The following is a 6,000-nucleotide window of genomic DNA, read 5'->3' on the forward strand; positions in this document are numbered from 1 at the left end:
CAAAATGGATCAGTAAAAGAAGGAGTTCTTGCCTGAGTTGTAAGGTGTGAATTTAAGACTTAAAGCTCGACCACGGCAGAAGAAAGAGAAAGGACGAAGGTCGTCACCTATGCCTTAGCCATAGGCTCTATTCGATATGCCATGCTGTGTACTGCACCTGATATGTGCCTTGCCACGATTTTTGGCAAGGGGGTACAAAAGTGATCCAGGAATAGATCATTAGACATCGGTCAAAATTGTCCTTAGAGGAATAAGGAAATGTTTCTCGGTTTTGGAGGTGATAAAGAGTTTGGCGTAAAGGGTTACGTCAATGCAAGCTTTAACACCTATCCGGATGACTCTGAGTAGCAAACTGGATACGTACATTGGAGCAACCATTTGGGATAGCTCCAAGTGGAGCGTGGAAGCAGCATCTACGATATAACATAGAGATTTGCGAAGTACATACGGATCTGAATGTTGCAGACCCGTTGACTAAAACCTCTCTCACAAGCATAACATGATCAAACCCCAGAACTCATTGAGCCTTAATCACATGGAGATGTGAACTAGATTATTGACTCTAGTAAAATCTTTGGGTGTTAGTCACATGGCGATGTGAACTATGGGTGTTCGATTCATCATGATATAACTAGATTATTGACTCTAGTGCAAGTGGGAGACTGTTGGAAATATGTCCTAGAGGCAATAATAAAATGGTTATTATTATATTTCCTTGTTCATGATAATTGTCTATTGTTCATGCTATAATTGTATTAACCAGAAACTGTAATACATGTGTGAATACATAGATCGAAATATGTCCCTAGTAAGCCTCTAGTTGACTAGCTCATTGATCAATGGATGGTCGTGGTTTCCTGACCATGGACATTGGATGTCGTTGATAACGGGATCACATCATTGGGAGAATGATGCGATGGACAAGACCCAATCTTAAGCATAACACAAGATCGTGTAGTTCGTTTGCTAAAGCTTTTCTAATGTCAAGTATCATTTCCTTAGACCATGAGATTGTGCAACTCTCGGATACCGTAGGAATGCTTTGGATGTACCAAACGTCACAACGTAACTGGGTGGCTATAAAGGTGCACTACAGGTATCTCCGAAAGTGTCTGTTGGGTTGGTACAAATTGAGACTGGGATTTGTCACTCCGTATGACGGAGAGGTATCTCTGGGCCCACTCAGTAATGCATCATCATAATGAGCTCAATGTGACTAAGGAGCTAGCCATAGGATCATGCGTTACGGTACGAGTAAAGAGACTTGCCGGTAACGAGATTGAATGAGGTATGGGGATATCGACGATCGAATCTCGTGCAAGTAACATACCGATAGACAAAGGGAATCGAATACGGGATTGATTGAATCCCCGACATCGTGGTTCATCCGATGAGATCATCGTGGAACATGTGGGAGCCAACCTGGGTATCCAGATCCCGCTGTTGGTTATTGGCCAGAGAACGTCTCGGTCATGTCTGCATGGTTCCCGAACCCGTAGGGTCTACACACTGATACGTCTCCAACGTATCTATAATTTATGAAGTATTCATGCCATTATATTATCTATTTTGGATGTTTATGGGCTTTATTTTACACTTTTATATGATTTTTGGGACTAACCTATTAACCTAGAGCCCAGTGCCAGTTTCTGTTTTTTCCTTGTTTTTAAGTTTTGCAGAAAAGTAAAACCAAACGGAATCCAATTGACATGCCAATTTTTGATGATTTTTTCTGGACCAAAAGAAGCCCCCGGAGTAAAAGAGTTGGGCCAAGAGAGTCCCGGGCTGCCCACGAGGGTGGGGGGCACGCACACCCCCCCTGGGCGTGGGCCCCTACCTCGTGGACAACCCGGAGACCCCCCTGACGTGAGACCTACGCCAAAAAATCCTATAAATACTGAAACCTCCAGAGGACAGATTAGATCGGGAGTTTCGCTGCCGCAAGCCTCTGTAGCCACCAAAAACCAATCGGGACCATGTTCCGGCACCCTGCCAGAGGGGGGATCCCTCACCGGTGGCCATCTTCATCATCCCGGCGCTCTCCATGACGAGAAGGGAGTAGTTCACCCTCGGGGCTGAGGGTATGTACCAGTAGCTATGTGTTTGATCTCTCTCTCTCTCTCGTGTTCTTGATTCGGCACGATCTTGATGTATCGCGAGCTTTGCTATTATAGTTGGATCTTATGATGTTTCTCCCTCTCTACTCTCTTGTAATGGATTGAGTTTTCCCTTTGAAGTTATCTTATCGGATTGAGTCTTTGAGGATTTGAGAACACTTGATGTATGTCTTGCGTGGGATACCCGTGGTGACAATGGGGTATTCTATTGATCCACTTGATGTATGTTTTGGTGATCAACTTGCGGGTTCCGCCCATGAACCTATGCATAGGGGTTGGCACACGTTTTCGTCTTAACTCTCCGGTAGAAACTTTCGGGCACTCTTTGAAGTACTTTGTGTTGGTTTGAATAGATGAATCTGAGATTGTGTGATGCATATCGTATAATCATACCCACGGATACTTGAGGTGACATTGGAGTATCTAGGTGACATTAGGGTTTTGATTGATTTGTGTCTTAAGGTGTTATTCTAGTACGAACTCTTGAATAGATCGATCCGAAAGAATAACTTTGAGGTGGTTTCGTACCCTACCATAATCTCTTCATTTGTTCTCCGCTATTAGTGACTTTGGAGTCACTCTTTGTCTCATGTTGAGGGATAGTTATATGATCCAATTATGTTATTATTGTTGAGAGAACTTGCACTAGTGAAAGTATGAACCCTAGGCCTCGTTTCCTAGCATTGCAATACCGTTTACGCTCACTTTTACCATTAGTTACCTTGCTGTTTTTATATTTTCAGATTACAAAAACCTATATCTACCATCCATATTGCACTTGTATCACCATCTCTTCGCCGAACTAGTGCACCTATACAATTTACCATTGTATTGGGTGTGTTGGGGACACAAGAGACTCTTTGTTATTTGGTTGCAGGGTTGCTTGAGAGAGACCATCTTCATCCTACGCCTCCCACGGAATGATAAACCTTAGGTCATCCACTTGAGGGAAATTTGCTACTGTCCTACAAACCTCTGCACTTGGAGGCCCAACAACGTCTACAAGAAGAAGGTTGTGTAGTAGACATCAAGCTCTTTTCTGGCGCCGTTGCCGGGGAGGCTAGGTAAGCGGCACTCACACCCCGTCAACTAAGCTCTTTTCTGGCGCCGTTGCCGGGGAGGTGAGTGCTTGAAGGTATATCTTTAGATCTTGCAATCGAATCTTTTAGTTTCTTGTTTTATCACTAGTTTAGTCTATAAAAGAAAACTACAAAAAAATGGAATTAAGGTTTCCGCATATGCTTCATCTTTTTAATGTCTTTCGTGAAAATGATGGGAAGGAAAATTGTGCTCAAGTACTAGAAGAAGAATTACATAGAATGCTTGGCATAAAATATGTGAATGATGAGCATGATTGCAATGTTGTTAGTATGAATTCTTTGAATACCCATGATGCTAATGATATGCAAAGCCACAAGCTTGGGGATTCTATGCTTGATGAAGATGATATGTTTAGTCCCCCAAGTTTTGATGAGCAAATTTATTATGATGAAAGCATGCCTCCTATTTATGATGATTATTGTGATGACACGTATGCTATAAAGAATAAAGATAACCATGAAACTTGTCATCATGATTTTAATTTTCAATTGGATTATGCTTCAGATGATAGTTATTTTGTTGAGTTTGGTCCCACTACTATTCATGAGAAGAAATTTGCTTATGTGCAGAGTAATAAATTTTCTATGCTTGTAGATCATGAAAAGAATGATTTATGTGATGGTTATATTGTTGAATTTATTCATGATGCTACTGAAAATTATTATGAGAGAGGATCATATGCTTCTACATATTGCAATAATATCAAGTTTCCTCCCTATGTGTTGAAAATCTTGAAGATTTGCTTGTTTTACCTTCCTATGCTAGCTGATTATTGTTCCCATAAGTTGTTTCCTCACAAAATCCCTATGCATAGGAAGTGGGTTAGACTTAAATGTTCTAGTCATATGCTTCATGATGCTCTCTTTATGTTTCAATTCTTATCTTTTATGTGAGCATCATTGAAATCATCATGCCTAGCTAGGGGCGTTAAACGTTAGCGCTTGTTGGGAGGCAACCCAATTTTATTTTAGTCTCTTGCTTTTTGGTTCTGTTTAGGAATAAATAATCCATCTACATTCTGTTTAGATGTGGTTTTGTGTTTTAATTAGTGTTTGTGCCAAGTAGAACCTTTGGGAAGACTTGGGTGAAGTCTTTATGATCATGCTGTAAAAAACAGAAACTTTAGCGCTCACGAGATTAGCTAAAACTTTTTAGGAAAGTACTATTTAGTTGATTATTTTTGAAGATCATTAATAGACAAATTTTTCAGGTCCACCAATTTATTTTAGAATTTTTGGAGTTCCAGAAGTATACGTTTGATACAGATTACTACAGACTGTTCTGTTTTTGACAGATTCTGTTTTCTATGTGTTGTTTGCTTATTTTGATGAATCTATGAGTAATATCGGAGGGTATGAACCATAGAGAAGTTGGAATATAGTAGATATTACACCAACATGAATTTAGAATGAGTTCACAACAGTACCTAAGTGGTGATTTATTTTCTTATACTAACGGAGCTTACGAGTTTTCTGTTAAGTTTTGTGTTGTGAAGTTTTCAAGTTTTGGGTAAAGATTCGATGGACTATGGAATAAGGAGTGGCAAGAGCCTAAGCTTGGGGATTCCCAAGGCACCCCAAGGTAATATTCAAGGACAACCAAGAGCCTAAGCTTGGGGATGCCCCGGATGGCATCCCCTCTTTCGTCATCGTTCATCGGTAACTTTACTTGGAGCTATATTTTTATTCACCACATGATATGTGTTTTGCTTGGAGCGTCATTTTATTTTCTTTTGTTTTGCTTGCTGTTATTTAGAATAATGTTTTGCATCTCTATTTTCAATAAAAATGGCAAGGATAGCCTTTACCATGCTTATTTTGCAAGTATACATGTTGCTGTTTCAAAACAGAAAGTTTACCGCTGTTGCAAAAATTCCCTAGAAAAGAAAGAATGTGATAAAATATTGAAACCTTTTGCATAATAAGCTATGATAAATTTACTACAGTGGGAATTTTCTTTCATAATTTTTGGAGCTAGGGAAGTATGGATCTTGCTGCATTATTTACAGACTGTCCTGTTTAGGCAGATTGCTGTTATGTTTGCATTGTTTGCATATGTTTGCTTGTTTAATTATTATATTTGAGGATAGGACTATTAAATATGCAGAGGCATTTAGTATGCAATGTTGAATAATAATTTTAGTGATTTTCTACAGTATAGTATGATAAGGTTTTTGCATTGATTTATACTAACTTATCTCACGAGTTCTTGTTGAGTTTGGTGTGGATGAAGCGTTCGAGATTTAGGAAACCGTGATATGAGAGGAATTAAGGAGACACAAAAGCTCAAGCTTGGGGATGCCCAAGGCACCCCAAGATAATATTTCAAGAAGTCTCAAGCATCTAAGCTTGGGGATGCCCCGGTAGGCATCCCACCTTTCTTCTTCAACAATTATCGGTTAGTATCGGTTGAGCCTAAGTTTTAGCTTCTTCACATGATGAGTGCTCTCCTTGAAGTGTCGTTTTATTTTGTTTTGCTTGCTGTTAGAATAATATCTCAAGATCTGAAATTCTTAAATGAGAGAGGGTCTTCACATAGCGACATAATTATTTAACTACTCATTGATCTTCACTTATATCTTTTTGGAGTAGTTTGTCATTTACTCGTGTGCTTCACTTATATCCTATGAGTAAATGGTTGAATGATTTGAATGTCATAAATCTGAAATTATATATGTTTCATATGCTTATCCCATGGGGACTAATGCCTTCACATATAAGAAGTAGAGGTGGTAATTTTTTTTCAAGATTAGCAAACATTGTATTGGTCAATTGAACAATTC

Source organism: Aegilops tauschii, chromosome 6 (genome assembly GCF_002575655.3).
Source record: "Aegilops tauschii subsp. strangulata cultivar AL8/78 chromosome 6, Aet v6.0, whole genome shotgun sequence".
NCBI lineage: Eukaryota > Viridiplantae > Streptophyta > Magnoliopsida > Poales > Poaceae > Aegilops > Aegilops tauschii.